General features: G+C 36.1%; 1 protein-coding gene across 1 annotated transcript in view; it reads left to right on the top strand.

The window, feature by feature from the left end:
• TYRP1 (tyrosinase related protein 1) overlaps nt 1–17,394 on the top strand; it is a 1,163,994-nt gene that overhangs the window by 283,170 nt on the left and 863,430 nt on the right. The gene's annotated exons all lie outside the window — the stretch shown is intronic.

The raw sequence follows: 17,394 nt of genomic DNA, 5'->3' as shown, positions 1-17,394 counted from the left end.
TGAGGAGTGTTTTGCTTCCATTATGTGGTTGATTTTAGAATAAGTGCCAAGTGGTGCTGAGAAAAATGTATATTCTGTTGATTTGGGGTAGAGAGTTCTGTAGATGTCTGTTAGGTCCCCTTGGTCCAGAGCTGAGTTCAAGTCCTGAGTATCCTTGTTAATTTTCTGTCTCATTGATCTGTTAAAGTCTCCCACTATTATTGCATAGGAGTGTGAGTTTCTTTGTAGGTTTCTTAGAACTTGCTTTTTGAATCTAAGTGCTCCCATATTGGGTGCATATAAATTTAGAATAGTTATCTCTTCTTGTTGCATTGAACCCTTTAACATTATTTAATGCTCTTCTTTGTCTTTTTTGATCTTTGTCAGTTTAGAGACTAGGATTGCAACCCCTGCTTTTATTTTGCTTTCCATTTGCTTGGTAAATCTCTCCCCATCCCTTTATTTTGAGCCTATGTGTGTCTTTGCATGTGAGATCTGTCTCGTGAATACAGCACCCTGATGGGTCTTCACTCTTTATCCAATTTGTGAGTCTGTGCCTTTTTAATTGGGGCATTTAGCCCATTTACATTTAAGTTTAGTATTGTTATGTGTGAGTTTGATTCTGTCATCATGATGCTAGCTGGTTATTTTGCCCATTAGTTGTTGCAGTTTCTTCATAGTGTCAGTGGTTTTATATTTGGTATGTTTTTGCAGTGGCTGGTGCTGGTTTTTCCTTTCCACATTTAGTACTTCCTTCAGGAGCTCTTGTAAGGCAGGCCTGGTGGTGACAAAATCCTGCAGCATTTGCTTTTCTGTAAAGAATTTTATTTCTCCTTTGCTTATGAAGCTTAGTTTGGCTGGTTTTGAAATTCTGGTTTGAAAGTTCTTTTCTAAGAATGTTGTATGTTGGCACCTATTCTCTTCTGGCTTGTAAGATGTCTGCAGAGAGATCTGCTGTTAGTCTTATGGGCTTCCTTTTGTGGGTAACCTGACCTTTCTCTCTGGCTGCCCTTAACATTTTTTCCTTCATTTCAACCTTGGCAAATCTGACAATTATGTGTCTTGGGGTTACTCTTCTCAAGGATTATGTTTGTGGTGTTCTCTGTATTTCCTAAATTTGAATGTTGGCCTGTCTTGCTAGGTTGGGGAAGTGCTCCTGGACAATATCCTAAAGTGTGTTTTCCAGCTTGGTTCCATTCTCCCCGTCACTTTCAGGTACACCAATCAAATATAGGCTTGGTCTTTTCACACAGTCCCATATTTCTTGGAGGCTTGTTTGTTCCTTATTATTATTTTTTCTCTAATCTTGTCTTCATGCTTTATTTCATTAAGTTGATCTTCATTCTCTGATATCCTTTGTTCTGCTTGATTGATTCGGCTACTCATACTTGTGTATGCTTCATGAAGTTCTCATACTGTGTTTTTCAGCTCTATCGGGTCATTCATGTTCTTCTCTAAAGTGGTTATTCTAGTTAGCAATTCCTCTAACCTTTTATCAAGTTTCTTGCCTTCCTTGCATTGGGTTAGTACATGCTCCTTTAGCTCAGAAGAGTTTATTATTACCCACCTTCTGAAGCTTACTTCTGTCAATTTCTTAAACTCATTCTCCATCCAGTTTTGTTCCCTTGCTGGTGAGGAGTTGTAATCCTTTGGAGGAGAAGAGGTATTCTGGTTTTTGGAATTTTTACCCTTTTTGCCCTGGTTTTTTCTCATCTTCCTGGATTCATCTACCTTTGGTCTTTGCTGTTGGTGACCTTCAGATGGAGTATTTGCATGGTAGTCCATTTTGTTGATGTTTATATATTGCTTTCTGTTTGTTAGTTTTCCTTCTAATAGTCAGGCCCCTCTTCTACAGGTCTGCTGGAGTTTGCTTGAGTTCCCATTCCAGACCCTGTTTGCTTGGGTATCACCTGTGGAGGCTGAAGAACAGCAAAGATTGCTGCCTGCTCCTTCCTCTGGAAGCTTCATCCCAGAGGGGCACCCACCAGATGCCAGCCAGAGCTCTCCTGTATGAGGTGTCTGTCCACCCCTGCTGGGAGGTGTCTCCCAGTCAGGAGGCATGGGGTTCAAGGACCCACTTGAGGAGGCAGTCTGCCCCTTAGCAGAGTTCAAGCGCTATGCTGGGTGATCTGCCGCTCTCTTCAGAGCCGGCAGGCAGGAACTTTTAAGTCTGCTGAAGCTGCACCTACAGCCGCCCCTTCCCCCAGGTGCTCTGTCCAAGGGAGATGGGAGTTTTATCTATAAGCCCCTGACTGGGACTTCTGCCTCTCTTTCAGAGATACCCTGCCCAGTGGGGAGGAATCTAGAGAGGCAGTCTGGCTACAGTGACTTTGTGGAGCTGTGGTGGGCTCAGCTCAGTCTGAACTTTCTGGTGGCTGTGTTTACACTGTGACGGGCAAACCGCCTACTCATGCCTCAGTAACGGTGGACTCACCTCCCCTCATCAAGCTTGAGTGTCCCAAGTCAACTTCAGACTGCTGTGCTGGCAGCGAGAATTTCAAGCCAGTGGATCTTAGATTGCTGGGCTCTGTGGGGGTGGGATCCACTGAGCAAGACCTCTTAGCTCCCTGGCTTCAGTCCCCTTTCCAGGGGAGTGAACAGTTTTGTCTTGCTGGTGTTCCAGGCTCCACTGGGGTACAAAAACAAAACAAAACAAAACAAAACTCCTGCAGCTAGCTCAGTGTCTGCCCAAATGGCTGCACAGTTGTGTGCTTGAAACTCAGGGCCCTTGTGGTATAGGCACCTGAAGGATTCTCCTGGTTGTGGGTTCCAAAGACCATAGGAAAAGCGTAGTACCTTGGCCACATAGCACGATCTCTCATGGCATAGTCCCTCATGGCTTCCCTTGGTTGGGTAGGGAGTTCCCTGACCCTTTGCACTTCCTGGGTGACATGACGCCCCACCTGCTTCTGCTCACACTGCATGGCTTGCACCCACTGTCTAACCTGTCCCAATAAGATGAACTGGGTACCTCATTTGGAAATGCAGAAATCACCCGCCTCTGCATTGGTCTCATTGGGAGCTATAGACTGGAGCTGTTCCTATTTGGCCATCTTGCCTGGGAATCAATCATATTGTTTTTACAAGAAGTACATTTCCAGTCACTTTTTCTTCATTGCATTTTGCTCTTTGCAAAATCAAAGCTCAAACATGTTAAAAAGTATATTAAAGTTGAATATAGTGCGCAAAAGGATTACTTAGAATGTAAGTACAGGCAATGTAAGAATTTATTCTCTATGACCACTGAAAAGAAGTCATGTTGTACTGTGTAAAATTACAAGCCTCGTGAATAGAAGTAATATAATGCTTCAGAAAACCAGACCTTTGGTGTTTTGCTAAAGGTAAATTAAAATCAATATTAAGGCATACATTCACAGAAGCATTAACAGCAAACTTCTGTAAATGTGTTTAAAACAGTTTAGAGCCTGATTACTCTGTGGTAATGTTATGGCATGTCTTTTAATAACTTATGTTACCTAGAAAATTTGAAAGGTAATGTATTTTATTCATGCTTAAAAGTGAAGACAATATAAGAAAAGTATTGTGATGTTTATGTTCTGTAGACTGAATTAGAACATTGAGTTTCACATACTAATTAATATGCTATATAATGCAAAAGCCCACAAATTTATCAGTTATTTTTAATGTCAAATTCTAATGTGAAAGTGCTTTGTTATATGTTAATTAATCTTTTTTTTTTTTTTTCAAGATGTGAAAACAACCAAAAATAGAGTTGAGGTCCAGAAATTTTGTATGTTCTAAATAATTTGTAAGTCTTTTCACTGCTCTACAGAATTATAATATGTGGTTTTTTTCACTATTATTAGCAAATCATCTGCAGCAAAAGGCTCAGTTCATTTTGGAAGTTTCAAATAATTGGCTATATATTCTGAAAGTTATATTGTTTTATTCCTACAGTATTCAGACATCAGATCAATGACATGAACTTTATTTTCTGAGTCTGCCTGTAGATTTTTAGAAGCGGGGAAACACCTTTAATCTTAAGCTTTTAAGATGTATAAACTGTTCTTTTGAAGGCAATATAATTATTTTAGACTTTCAAATAATACACTTTAAATCAGATCTCAGAATAAATATTTGAAGATTTGATTGTTTTTAAGAGAGTATAAAAAGAAAAACAAAGATAATTTGTTTCTAGAGTGTGAAATCAAATATTACCATAATATTTTTACCCTTTTAAAATGATTTTTTAAAGCAATATAGACTTTGTTAGTTCTTTCTCATGATGCTATGAAGAAATACCTGAGACTGGGTGATCTATAATGAAAAGAGATTTAATTGACTCACAGTTCCACATGGCTGGGGAGGCCTCAGGAAACTTACAATCATAGTGGGAAGTGGAAGTTACCTCTTCACAGGGTGGCAAGAGAGAGAATGTGTGCAAGCAGGAGAAATGCCAGATGCTTATAAAACCAGCAGATTTCATGAGAACTCACTCGCTATCATGAGAACAGCATGGAGGAAACCACCCCCATGATTCAGTTACCTCCCACTGGGTCCCTTTCACAACGCATTAGGATTATGGGAACTACAATTCAAGATGAGATTTGGGTAGGGACACAGCCAAACCATATAATACACTATACAAAGAAAATGTTTTTCTTTCTGAAAAGTGGGACTTTTTTTAAAAAAGAAAAGTATAAAAGAAATTAATTGGATACCAAATTGAAAAGGCAATAATTATTTAATTTTAATGTTGTATTTTATTCTAACTTTATATATAGTATCACTATGCAAAGTTTGACACTGCAAATAACATATCCTCATCCAATGTTGAAAGGTAAATGTTTAAAATCTTAAAATGTTAAAAAGTATAGATATATATTTAATAGAATTTCTAATTATTGCTTTTCGTGTCTTTAGCCCACCACCCACCATGTAATATATTTCCAGGTAAACTACCTTATTGTTTACCTGCCTTATTATTATTGTTAAGAGCCTTAAAAGAGACTTCATGTCTGTTTTACCTTATATCTGCGTATTAACTGAGAAAAACTGGTAATTGTACAGAAACTAACCTTGATTTTTTAAGCTATAGAAGTCCAAGTAGAGCTGTCAATTAACATGATTTCCTTGGATATTAAGAATGTGTTACTCATTGCACAAGCTAAGCATTGGACTATGGGCTTCCCATTCCTCAGTGTTATGCCATTTCAAAAATTCTCCCAAGAAAACGCACCAAAATGCATCAGATTAAAGTACTTTTTAATTTATTCACACAGAGTAGAGAAGTTCTCAACCACACTATGCAAGCCTAAGATAATTGAAAGAAATCGCTTTATTCTTTCCTAGCTCATAGGCACTATGCTGCAATGACTAAGGCTTTCTCCAGTGAGACCTGTTAATACTTAAATGTCATTTTCTGGTAGGAATACTATTTATAGCTATGTGGTTTGTGAATGGTAGAGTTCCAGGTGATAACATTTACATTACAAATGATGGAATTGGCACCCACTGGATTTGTTCAATGTGGAAGACACATTTTCTATGTGGATGTAATGAAGAAAGATGAGATGATGGGATTCCCATCTTGAGTAATGTGTACAAAATCACAACAGAATGGTGCTGTATCCCTATCACAAGACATTTGAGCGAAACATTTTTAAAGACATCAAAGAGTTAAAGATACAAAAAAAATTCCAAGTAAACTAAATTCCAGAGAGCATTAATCTCTTCATAGGAGGAAAGAAATTCATGGTTGATTTCATGCCTGATAGTGTCAAAATGAGGAAGAACTCGTCATATATGGAATAAGGAGAAACAAGTTAATTTGAAAGAGTTTTTCTACCTCAGTCGTAGACAGGATTCAGATCAAGTGAAAGGCGGCATCCTCTAAGGTGGGGCACATGATGGGGCAGGGCACAATATTACTCAACAGAACGTGGCTGTTCCCCAAATGAAAGGTAGTGTCCTGAGACAGAGCACTGTGCCTTGACTGCACAGTGTGGCAAGGCCCTGGGCGTGGCCCATGAAACTATTCTGTCTTCCAAAACCTCTGGGGCTGTTATGGAAAGGGCTGCTGCAAAGGTCTCTGAAATGCTTTTCAGACCTTTTCTCCATTGTGCTGGATATTAGCACTTGGCTCCACTTTTGTAATGCAGATATCTCTATCAAGTGGTTGTTCCACAGCCTGCTTTGATTATTCTACTGAAAACAGGTTTTTTTTTTTCTATCTTATTGCCAGTCTGCACATTTTCCAAACTTATACACTGTGCTTCTCTTTTAAATATGAGTTACATCTTTAAGTCATTTTTTTTTTTTTTTTTTGCTGCTGCATCTGCGTATATGCTGTTAGAAGCAGCCAAGTCACATCCTGAATGCTTTGCTGCTTAAAACTTTCTTTCTCCAGGTACCCTAAATCTTAATGGTCAAGTTCAAACTTACATAGATCCCTAGGTCAAGGGCACAATACAGCCAAGTTCTTTGGTAAGGAAAAACAAGGTTAATATTTGGTACAGTTTCCAATAAGTTCCTGATTTCCATCTAAGACCTTGTCAGCCTTTATTTCACTGTCCATATAATTATCAACATTTTGGTCACAACCATTTAACCAGTCTCTAAGAAGATACAACATTTCTCTCATCTTGTTGTTTTCTTCTTAGCCCTCCAAATTCATCCAACCTCTGACTGTTACCCACTTCTAAACCTGCTTTCACAGTATCTTTGTAGTAATGCCCCAGTCTCAGTAACAATTTTCTGTGTTAGGTCATTCTTACATTGGTATAAAGAAACACCTGAGACTGGGTAATTTATAAAGAAAAAAGATTTAATGGTATCATAGTTCTGCAGGTTGTACAGGAAGCATAGTTCCAGCATCTGATTCTGAGGAGACCGCAGGAAATTTCAACTCATGGCAAAAGGTGAAGCAGGAACAGGCACTTCATATGACAAAAACAGAAGCAAGAGACAGTGGTGGTGGTGTGGGGGCACATTTTACAACAACCAGATCTTGTGAGAAGTCACTCATGATCACAAGAATACCACCAAGCCATGAAAGATCCACTCCAATGACTCAAACACCTCTCACCAGGTGCCCACCTCTAACATTGGAGATTATAGTTCAACATGAGATTTGGGTGGGGACAAATATCCAAAGTATATCAATGGTGTTACATAAAGATCCAAATTTATTATTTGCCTGTGGATATCTAGGTTTCCCCAGCACCATTTGTTGAAAAGACTGCCCTTTCCTTATTGAACATTTTTGGCACTCTTGTCAAAATCATTTGACCATATGTGTCAAGGTTATTTCTGGGCTGTCTATTCTATTCCATTTGGACTATGTGTTTGTTGTTATGACAATGCCATGATATTGTGATTACTGTAGCTTTGTAGTAAGTTTTGAGATGAGGAAATTTGAGTCTTCCAACATTGTTCTTTTTAAAGATTGTTTTGGGGAGTGGGGTTTCTTTGAGATTGTATATGAATTTTAGGATGGGCTTTTCTAATTCTGCAAAAAAAAAATCATGAGGATTCTGATAGGGATTACAGTAAATTGATGGATTGCTTTGGGCAGTGTGGACATCTTAATAATATTAAGTCTTCCAATTTATGATCATGTGATGTGTTTCCATTTATGTCTTTTTTAGTTTCTTTCAGCAATTTTTATTGTTTTCATTGTACAGGTTTTTGAGCTCCTTGGTTAATTTCTAAATATTTTATTATTTTTTAGGCTTTTATAAATAGACTTGTTTTCATAATTTCTTTTCATATTGTTCATTGTTGCTCTATGGAAATTGACTAATCTTTGCCTGTTGATGTGGTATCCTTCTCTTTGCTGAATTCATTTCTTTCTAGTTCAAACAGTCAAGTTTTGTAAAGTCTTTAAGGTGTTCTATATCATATCATGTGTAAATAGTGATCATGTTACTTCTTTCTTTCCAATGTACATGCCTTTTATTTCTTTTTCTTGCCAAATTCATCTGGCTAGAGCTTGCAAAATGGGCAAAGGACTTTAATGGACATTTTTCCAAGGAGATATACAAATGGCCAATAAGCATATGAAAATATGTTCAACATCACTAATCATTAAAGAAATACAAATTGAAGCTACAATGCGATACCACCTTACACTCATTAGGATAGCTACTATTTAAAAAATCCATAAAGTAACAATTATTGGTGAGAAGGTGTAGAATTTGGACACATTGTGTGCTGCTGGTGTGAATTTAAAATGGTACAGTTGCTGCAGGAAACAGTATGGCAGTCCCTAAAAAATTAAAAATAGAATTATCATATTTTGCAGACAATTCAATTTCTGAAGACATACTGAAAAGAATTGAAAGCTGTGTCCAAGAGGTATTAGTACACTGATGTTCATAGCAGCATTATTCACAATAGCTAAAATGTGGAAGAAATTCATGTTCATCAACAAGTGAATGAGTAAGATAAATGTGGTATATACAGTAGAATATTATCTAGCCTTAAAAAGGAAAAAAAAATCTGACATATGCTGCAACATGGATCTAATTTGAGGATATTATGCTTAGTAAAACAAGCCGGTCACACAAACACAAATACTGTATGATTCTACTTATATGAGGTAGAGTTGTCAAAGTTACAGAGGAAGTCGAATAATGTTTGCCAGGAGTTTGTGGGAGGTGAGATGGCAAATATATAAGGAGAACAGAGTGTAACAAGATAAAAAGAATTATGGAGATGGATGGTGGTGGTGGCTGCACAACATTAAACTGCACATTTAAAAATGATTAAGAAGGTAAATTTTATGTGTATTTCACTATAATGAAATTAAAAATTAAAAATAGCAATATTAATGAACTAATGACTAAATTTAAAACATACTTAAAATTAATGTGCGGCCCTTAGATGAGAGCTGAACAAACCAATTGGAAAAACAAAAGAAAAAGAAAAATTTAGAACAATCAGAAATATGTGCACAATAATTGGACATTTGATATTGTAATAAATAATTTTTGCTAATATTTTGGAAAGTAATGATATTAAAGTTTTGTTAAGTGTTAAAAACACAAATACTTACATTGAACTGATATGCTTTAAAAAATGTGGGAGGAGCAGGTAGATAAATGTATAAATGAAACATGACCAGCTATACGTTGATAACCATTGAAGCTGGGTGTTGGGTATGTGTGGGTTTATTATATCACTCTTTTGATTTATATACATGCTCAAACTTTTACATTAAAAAGTGGTTTTCATGGAAAAAATAGATATCAATTATTGCGAGTTTGAGAGGATGGAGGAATGAGTAGGCATAGTATACAGAATTTTCAGGGCACTGAAAGTCTTTTATTTGATACCACAGTGGTAGCTACATGTCATTATACATCTGTTGATATTGAGAGAGGTTGTGCATGTATGAGAACATGAGGTGTATGGAAAAAATCTGTACTTTTCACATAATTTTGCTCTGAACCTAAAACTACTCTAACTAATAAAGTCTATTTTTTAAAATGTAGTTACCAGCCAAAAGATGAGGATAGAGCAAGAGTGCTCAAAGAAACTCCTCCACTTCTCTGCAGATTTTTAATGCATACCTTGTAGCAACCCTCCAAGAAAGAGTGCATGACAAGAAAGTTCAATATTATGGTGAACGTTGTGTCCTCCTCCTCTCCGATAATTCATATATTGAAGTCCTAACCCCAGCACCTCACAATGTAACCTTATTTAGAAATACAGTAATTGCAGATGTAATTAAGATGAGATTATACTAGAGTGGAGTGAGCCCCAATTCAATAAGACTAGTGTCTTTGTAAAAAGGGAAAATTTAGATACATATGCATACACATAGACATACATACACAAAGTATATGAACATGAAGGTAGAGATTGGGTTGATATGTCTACCAACCCAAGGAATGTCAAAGATTGTCAGAAATCTGTCAGATCTAGGAAAGTGGCATGGAACACATTCTTCTTCACAGCCTTCAAGAGGAACCACCCCTGCTGACATGTTGATCTTGGACTTCTAGCCTCCAGAGCTGTGAGACAATGAATTTCTGTTGTTTAAGTAACCCCTGCCAACACATTGATCTTAGACTTCTAGCATCCAGAACCATGAGACAATAAATTTCTGTTGTTTTACCCACTCAGTATACTGTTGCACTAGTTTGTTATAGTAGCCCTAGCAAATGAATACACCGAGATATATAGTATTGAGGGACATTGGTTTTCAGTCATTATATTGCAGCTGTCCGTCAAAGTAGAAGATACATTTCCTAAAGTGCAGAAAGCTGGGGGAAAAAAGTAAAACCTCAATAGCTCAAAATTTGGATGGTTAGACTGTAAGAGAGAAAGAAGAAAAGAGAGAGCTTCCATTGTTTAGAAAACTGGTGTCGGGACTGTAAAGCAAAAGGACAGGTCTGGCATCTTGCTCTTTCCAGATAACAACATATATTGGAGGCATACCTTCTGTTCTGTTTCCCTGAATATTTGAAGTTGTTGTTGAACTAAATATTATGCAGTTGAAATTAAGTGCAACTTCCTCAGTTACAGATTTCATTAACTCAAATTCCCAAATAGGTAGCTGGACAGAATAAGGAGAATAATAATTTCTCAGGACAGTTATGTTTACATTTGGATTCCACTGTTATTTTTAATACATTTTGTAATGTACAATTCTAAAAATACATAAGACCATTGCAGATGGGTGATTATGTATGACCAATAGTCAGAAAAGAAAACATTGAATGGAAGGAAACCCTAAAACCTAGTATCAGAATTACTCAAAAAAACCTTTAAAATAACTATAAAAACAGACTGGGTGTGGTGGCTCACTCCTGTAATCCCAGCACTTTGGGAAGCCAAATCGGGCAGATCACTTGAGGTCAGGAGTTCGAGACCAGCCTGACCAACATGTTGAAACCCTGTCTCTAGTAAAAATACAAAAATTAGCTGAGCATGGTGGCACATGCCTGTAATCCCAGCTACTTGGGAGGCTGAGGCAGGAGGATTGCTTGAACCCAGGAGGCGGAGGTTGCAGTGAGCCGAGATCACACCATTGTACTCCAGTCTGGGCGACAAAAGCGAAGCTCCATCTAAAAAACAAACAAACAAAAACAAAAAATAAAAATAAAACAGTTTACTGAAATATCCACTAGGAAAGCTGTACAGCATACATAAAGAGATGTTGTCTCTCAGCAGAGAGATTAAAATGATTACAAATTGAATAAAAATGCTATGAATTTAAAAATTCCTTGAAAGATCTTTAGATGGTTTGGGAAGGAAATTAGCAAGCTAATTCCAAAATTTTTATGTGAACATACAGAATCCAAAAGAGATACAAACAACCTTGAAAAATAATAAAAAAGTATAAAACCTTATTATCAGTGATTTCAAGTTATAAATCCACAGTAATTAACACAGTGTGTTACTGGCATTAACATAGGCCAAGCTTGTCCAACCTTTGGCCCATGGGTTGCATGCAGCCCAGGACAGCTTTGAATGTGGCCCAACAAAAATTTGTAAACTTTCTTAAAACATTAAGAGATATATTGTGATTTTTTTTTTTTTTTAGCACATCAGCTATCATTAGTGTTAGTGTATTTTATGTGTGACCCTAGACAATTCTTCTTCCAGTGTGGCCCAGGGAAGCCAGGACACCTCTGGCATAGGCAATTAAATCAATGGAACAAATTGAGATTCCAGAACTAGACCAAAAATCTATTGAGACTTTAAAAAAAAGCAGGTCAGTTTAACTGAGCAAGAAACAATTCTACATTTTTTTAAGTGGGGCTGAAAAACTGAACAACTTTATGAAAAATATAACTCACTTTACATATGAAAATTAATTGGACATGAATTGTAAGCCTGATTATAACAGGTAGAATCATAACAATTCTAGAAGTAAGTCTAGATTGCCTTCAAAATCTTGCAGTATAAGAAGATTTTTTATTCAGGATACAAAAATAATTAAACATAATTGAAATTTCTAAATTGAACTTAATGAAAACAGACAATGTTTTATTATTGAAAAATTCAGTTAAGATCATCATGCAAAATTTTTTTTAATTTTTAATTTTTTGTGTAGATAGTAGATATAAATATTTATGAGTTAGATGGGGTATTTTGAATACAGACGTGCAATGTGTAATAATTACATCAGGGTAAATATCGTATCCATTACCTCAAGCGTTTATCATTTGTGTTACAAACAATCCAGTTATATTCTTTTAGTTATTTTAAATTGTACAACTAAATTATATTGACTACAATCACCCTGTTGTGCTATCTAATAGTAGATCTTATTCATTTTTTTCTATTTTTTGTACCCATTAACCATCCTCACTTTATTCCCCTTCTGCCCAACTAAATTCCCAGCCTCTGGGAACTTTCTTTCTACTCTCTATATCTCAATGAGTTCAATTGTTTTACTTTTTAGCTTCCACAAATAAATGAGAACATGCGAAGTTTATCTTCCTGTGCCTGGCTTATTTCACTGAACATAACGTCCCCCAGTCCATCCATGTTGTTGCAAATGACAGTATCACATTTTTTTTTAATGGGTGAATAGTACTCCACTGTGTCTATGTACCACATTTTCTTTAGCAAGGAACAATGTGAACCAAAAATGTTAACAATACATATATGTTTCTTAGAGGACATATTCAATATGTTGCATATATTAAATTTAATATACTAAAAATCTTATCAATAGGAGAAAAAATAAAATGAATGTATGAAATAATAAATGTGCAAAGTAATTCTATGGTCTAAATGTATGTGTCCCCCCAAATTCACATGTTAAAATCTAATCCCCAATGTGATGATATTAAGTGGGGGTTTTTGTGAAGTTATTATGTGATGAAGGCAAAGCCATAATTAATAGGATTAGTGTTCTTATAATAAAGGTCTGAGGGAGCATGTTAGCCTTCTTTGACTCTCTCTCCATGAGAGTCACAGAAGGCACCAATTATGAGAAATGGGCCTTAGCCAGCACCAAATCTGCTAGAACCTTGATCTTAAATTTCCCAGCCTTCAGAACTGTAAGCAATAAATTTATTTTTTAAATAAATTACCCAGGTTAAATTATTTTATTGTAGCAGCAGGAATAGACTAAGATAGTACTTGACAAAATTAGATATAGATTGAGTAACATGCTCATGAAAACAGTTCAACAACATTAGTTATCCAGAACTGCAAATTAATATACCAAATAGTTTTCAACAAACCAAATGGTCATTAATAGGACAATGGATAAAGACATTGTGGCACATTAATATAATGGAATACCTCTTGTAAAACAAAAAGAGGATTGAACTACATATGCATGCAGCAACATGGATGAATAAAAAATATTATGAGTTTTGAAACAAAACAAACCAGATATAGAAGAACACAAAATATATGGTTTTATTTATAAAGTCAAAGAAGTTGAAAAGTCCTCTTTAGAGACAGAATTAGCTTGCAGAAAACAACTGAAAAGAAACACAAGAGGATTTCCTATGGTAATTATAGTAGTACGTAGAGTTTTTATATAGTGGGCCAATAGTATACAATTGTCAAAAGTCACAGAGCTAAATATTTAAGATCAGTTCAATTTACTCTGTAGAAACTATATATAAAATACAGTTCAAAAAATGCCATACACATATAGTTGATTCTCTTATTCACAGTAGTAATATTATATGAAGTTGCCATAAACACAGAATTAGCAAATAATGAGCCATTAATACTAGGGAAAATACATAACTAGGGTCTTGTGAGCTCTGGTCACAGCGTTTTTCTTAACAGATTATTTTATACGTGTTTATGCTTAAGTGCATCTTATTTCATATATATTATTGATTTATTGACATTGAACTCATGGCCAACAGTATTGTACCCCATTCATATAGTACTCATATAGTACTCATACAGAAGCTCATATAGTAGTCATGTTTGTTCCATAAGGCACATCACAGCCTGCTTGCGTTTATGAACACTAGGTAGCCTACAGCACTATACTTGAGGGCCATTTTAACAGTAAAATAACCAACAAAAAACACAAAAATGTGAAAAAGGTGCCACTAAGTAGACCATTAAAAAGATGCCAGCTATCCCAGCACCATTTATTGAACTGTGAGTCTTTTCCTCATTGTTTCTGTCAGCTTTGTCAAAGTTCAGATAATTGTAGATGTGCAGCCTTATTTCTGTGCTCTGTATTCTGTTCCATTGGTCTATGCGCCTGTTTTTGTACCAGTACCATGCTGTTTTGGTTACTGTAGCCTTGTAGTATAGTAACAAGTCGGGTATCATGATGCCTTTATCTTTGTTCTTTTTGCTAAGGATTGCCTTGGCTATCCGGGGTCTTTTTTGGTTCCATATGCATTTTAAAATATTTTTTTCTGATTCTGTGAAGAATATTGTTAGTAGTGTGATAGGAATAGCATTGAATCTGTAAGTTGCTTTGGCCAACATAGCCGTTTAGTGATATTGATTCTTCCTGTCCATGAGCATGGAAAGTTTTTCCATGTCTTTGTCTTCTCTGATTTCTTTGAGGAGTGTTTTATAGTTCTCATTGAAAATATCTTTCCCCTCCTTGGTTAGCCATATTCCTAGGTATTTTATTCTTTTTGTGGCAGTTGCAAATGGGATTGTTTTTCTCATTTGGGTCTCAGTTTGGCTGTTGATGTATAGGAATGCTGGTGTTTTTTTCTTTTTTTTTTTTTTTTTGAGATGGAGTTTTGCTCTTGTTGCCCAGGTTGGAGTGCAATGGTGCGATCTTGGCTCACTGTAACCCCTGTCTCCCAGGTTCAAGCGATTCTCCTGCCTCAGCCTCCCGAGTAGCTGGGATTCCAGGCATGTGCCACCACGCTCGGCTAATTTTGTATTTTTAGCAGAGATGGAGCTTCTCCATGTTGATCAGGCTGGTTTCAAACTCCCATCCTCAGGTGATCCGCCCGCCTCTGCCTCCCAAATTGTTGGGATTACAGGTGTGAGTCACCGTGCCTGGCCTGCTGGTGATTTTTGTACATTGGTTATATATACTGCAACTTTGCTATAGTTGTTTATCAGCTGGAAGAGCTCTTGGGCTGAGACTATGGGGTTTTCTAGATATAAAATCATGTCATCTGCAAAAAGAGATCATTTGATTTCCTCTCTTCCTATTCAGATGCCTTTATTTTTTCTCTTGCCTGATTTCCTGGCTAGGACTTCCAATACTATGCTGAATATAAATGGTGAGAGAGGGCATCTTTGTCTTGCGCTGGTTTTCAATGGGAATGCTACCAGCTTTTGACCATTCAGTATAATGTTGGCTGTGAGTTTGTCATAGATGGCTTTTATTATTTTGAGGTATGTTCCTTCAATAGCTAGTTTATTGAGAGTTTTTAACATGAAGGGGTACTGAATTTTATTGAAAGCCTTTTCTGTGTCTATTGAGATAATCGTGTGACTAGCCATGTGCAGAAGATTGAAGCTATATCCCTTGCTTACACCATATACAAAAATCCATTTAAGATGGATTAAAGACATAGATGTAAAACCCAAACCTATATAAACCCTGGAAGATAACCTAGGCAATATCATCCTGGACATAGGAGTTGGCAGATTTATTGGCAAACTATTCATTTGACAAAGGTCTAATATCCAACACCTATAAGAAACTTAAAAAAATTTACAAGAGAAAAACCAAACAACCCTATTATAAAGTGGGCAAAGCAGATGAACAGACATACATGCAGCCAACAAGCATATGAAAAAAATCTCCATTTCTGTCATAATTAGAGAAATGCAAATCAAAAGCACAGTGAGATAACATCTCACATCAGTCAGAATGGCTATTATTAAAATGTCAAGAAATAATTAAAACAATAAAAATTTAAAAATAAAGTTTAAGAATATAAAATAAAAATGCTGATGAGGTTGCAGAGAAAAGGGAACATTATACACTGTTGGTGGGAGTGTAAATTATTTCAACCATTGTGGAAATCAGTATGACAATTCCTCTAAGAGCTAAAAGCAGAGCTATAATTCAACCCAGCAATACATTACTAGGTATATACCCAGGGCAATATAAATCATTCTACTATAAAGACCCATGCATGTGAATGTGCATTGCCAGCACTATTCACAATAGCAAAGACATGGAATCAACCTAAATGACCACAAATTACAGATTGGATAAAGAAAATGTGGTACATATACACCATGCAATATTATGCAGCTATAAAAAAGAAAAAGACCATGTTTTTGGGGGGAACATGGATGGAGCTGGAGGCTATTATCCTTGGCAAACTAATGCAGGAACAGAAATTCAAATACTCCATGTTATCTCTTATAAGTGAGAGCTAAATTATAAGAACTTATGAACACAAAGAAACAACCGACAAGACAGTGGGGTCTACTTGAGCAGGGAAGGTGGGAGGAGGGAGAGGAGTAGAAAATATAACTATTGGGTACTAGGCTTAATACCTGGGTGATGAAACAATCTGTGCAACAAACCCTGTGACATGTGTTTACCTATGTAACAAAACTTCACATACATCCCCAAACCTAACTAAAAGTTAGGAAAAAAAAATACACAAACTGAAGATCTTGTGTCTATTAGTATATGGGACAGTAAGACCTAACTATGCTCTAAGTTACATAAATATTTTTGTGTTCTTTAACTGTGAAATGGGGGTAATATTACCCATCTGATTCATTGACAATGTTTCTAAACTGATCAAATATGACAATAGATGTGAAAGCAGTTTATAAAATATAAAGAACACTTGTGCTTATTATATTAGTAAGCTCATAAAGAAAAAATGGGATTTATCAAACAAATTGAACATTGGAAGATATTTCTGGTGCTTCTGAATATAACAACATATAAAAATTGAAAGTATCCAATACCCCTGACCATTAGGTTGTATCAATGTGTATTGAATTTAAGGAATAAACAATAATAACATCCAAAAAAAAAAAAAAAGGAAAGAAAGAAAAACAAGATAAGGATGCCTGTTTAGAGTTTGAGCACTGAAACAAGATGGCTTTTATTCAACCTCAGCTGGAACATGCATGTTAGGGAACTCAAATTTTTGGCACTCTACACGCCCACGACGGATTGCAAACGTGCCCATGAATATTAATTTGAGACTTACCAATAAATATTATTGAGTAGGTGAATTAGCACATTTGATATCCATGAATAATGAGGATTGACTGTGCATTTATACATACGAATGAAAGAAGTGACTACTGTATCTTTCCAACAGAATATAGGAGGATGCTCAGGTGATGGCTCAGTTTTGATTTCTTCTCTTCTTATGCACAAGACAGAAAAAGAATTGTTGCTTATGTTGCTGACACTACCTAAAATATGGGTATTTGGAAGCAGAAGCATAGTCCTCCATCAAGAGTCTATCCATAGAATTTGGAACAGAAACATTTCTATCATGGTTCTTTGGTGACTACTTTCCTCACCATATCTTGCACATTCTACATCCCATT

Source organism: Pan troglodytes, chromosome 11 (assembly GCF_028858775.2).
Source record: "Pan troglodytes isolate AG18354 chromosome 11, NHGRI_mPanTro3-v2.0_pri, whole genome shotgun sequence".
Taxonomy (NCBI): Eukaryota; Metazoa; Chordata; class Mammalia; order Primates; family Hominidae; genus Pan; species Pan troglodytes.
Note: the sequence above shows the minus strand (reverse complement) of the source record. Positions and strands in the feature narration are given on the sequence as shown.